Source organism: Capsicum annuum, chromosome 7, assembly GCF_002878395.1.
Source record: "Capsicum annuum cultivar UCD-10X-F1 chromosome 7, UCD10Xv1.1, whole genome shotgun sequence".
Classification (NCBI taxonomy): Eukaryota; Viridiplantae; Streptophyta; class Magnoliopsida; order Solanales; family Solanaceae; genus Capsicum; species Capsicum annuum.
This window is the reverse complement of record NC_061117.1, coordinates 15,629,364-15,631,428: the sequence shown is the minus strand read 5'-3', so window position 1 is coordinate 15,631,428 and position 2,065 is coordinate 15,629,364. Positions and strand designations below refer to the sequence as shown.

General features: G+C 39.3%; 1 non-coding gene and 1 pseudogene across 1 annotated transcript; both read right to left on the bottom strand.

Moving 5' to 3' along the window:
* Nucleotides 1–1,481: 1,481 nt before the first annotated feature.
* On the bottom strand, nucleotides 1,482–1,600 carry LOC124886075 (annotated as a pseudogene).
* A 176-nt stretch (nucleotides 1,601–1,776) lies between these two features.
* Nucleotides 1,777–1,895, bottom strand: LOC124886038. Its single transcript, XR_007043187.1, has one exon. It is a non-coding gene; the product is annotated as a 5S ribosomal RNA (ribosomal RNA).
* Nucleotides 1,896–2,065: the final 170 nt, after the last annotated feature.

Genomic DNA, 2,065 nt, shown 5'->3' with positions numbered 1-2,065 from the left:
CACTTTATAGGATGGAAACAACTTCGTTGGTAACGTAGAACAATACATGTTTTTGGACAACCTCGGAATCTTACTTGATGGAACATTGGTGTTTTCATGCCAAAGAACATTGTTAGAGTATGCTTTACATACCTCGTCGTAGATTCGGATACCAATTCAACACAACTTCCCGCCTTTACAAATCACTTATCTACAATGAAATTTTTGGCATCTAGTATTAGCAACCCAACACCACAATTCTCTTCCATAATTCCATACAACCAATATTTGCTAAGCATTCCAAAAACCAACTTGAACAATAGGTTTATGTGTATATATATATATATATAATCATCATTTCAATACGACATCATCACACCAAATCCCTTCACAATTCAACATAATCCAACCATGCACAAGAATAATCCAACATCATTTCCAATCATCTTTCAACAACAATCAAATAACACACTTCTTATGCTCACATGCATATATATACATATCCATATAAATAACACCAACATAATTTACATCCTTACCATAAAATGGCCCTTTTGAATTCGAAGTCCTGTTGGCACAAATAAGGGGTGCTTCTCGAAGCCCTCGAGATGGTGAACACAACTACGGAATCAATTTGGATTTTCTACGGTTGAATCACAAGATAATTGGAGTTGAAATTTGGCTAGGGTTTCTCAGTCTTCAATAATGGATGATAAATAATGGATATGAGGCTAAGTATATGTATATAATGATCAATTTTCGTTCATGAGGTGATGGAAAATGACCATATTGCCCTTAAAATTTTAAGTAAATCCGAATCTGTCCATGGTGGACTGTTTTGACAAGCTAATGTAGATAGACCATAACTCTTTGCTCCGATATCGGATTTGGGTGAAATTGGTATCGTTGGAAAGATAATTCAAAGGGCTTTCATTTCATATAAAGTAGACCACCCATTTCATCCTGTACAAGGAGTTATGATCGTTTGAAGTTGACCCTAAAAATCTGTTTTGAGAGGCTGAAGTAAAACGAGTATAACTCATTACTCAGATGTCGGATTTGGATGAAACCAATTGCATTATAAAGAAGACTAGAGGATCTTTCTTTTCATAGGTTGCAGATCTCCCAGTTCATTATATTAAGGGAGTTATGAGCGTTCAAAGTTAACCCAAAAAACTGGCAGGCCTCAGTAGTTTGTGTGCAGGAAATTTTCCTGCACATTTACTATTCACCATATCCCGGCCACCGCTTTATAGTTCGAACGTGCTCGATTATATCCGAAACTTATCCGTTTTTGGAAATCTTTATATCGTTGGAAAGCTTATTCAATAACCTTCGTATGGAACAATCGAAGGGAAAATTCCGGTGTAAAAAAAATAAAAAATTAATTCCATAAAAATAAGAGCAACACACGTACTTGAATACGCCAATACATGTACTTGAATACGGGGTGTTACAGAACCGGCAAAATTAAACCGAATTTTAAAGGAGAAAAAAAGGAAGGGATGCAACACAAGGACTTCCCAGAAGGTCACCCATCCTAGCACTACTCTCGCCCAATCACGCTTAACTTCAGAGTTCTGATGGGATTCAATGCGTTAGTGCTGGTACAATTGCATCCGTCATTCTCAGCACTCCAAATTCTATTAAGCTTCTTTCTCCTGCACCGCCCATCACACTCCGCACGCACGCCCCTGCGCCTCGCCCCATTTCTCGTTTACGTCAAGAGGAAAAACAAAAAGATTCGCCGATCGAACCGGCAAAATTAAACCGAATTTTAAAGGAAAGAAAAAGGAAGGGATGCAACACGAGGACTTCCCGGGGGGTCACCCATCCTAGTACTACTCTCGCCCAAGCACGCTTATCTTCGGAGTTCTGATGGGATCCGGTGCGTTAGTGCTGGTATGATCGCATCCATAATTCCTAGCACTCCAAATTCTATTAAGCCTCTTTCTCCTGCGCGGCCCGTCACACCCCGCACGCACGCCCCCGCGCGTCGCCCCATTTCTTATGTCCCACAAGAGAAAAATAAAATGATTCGCCGATAGAACCGGCAAAATTAAATAGAATTTTAAAGGAAAAAAAA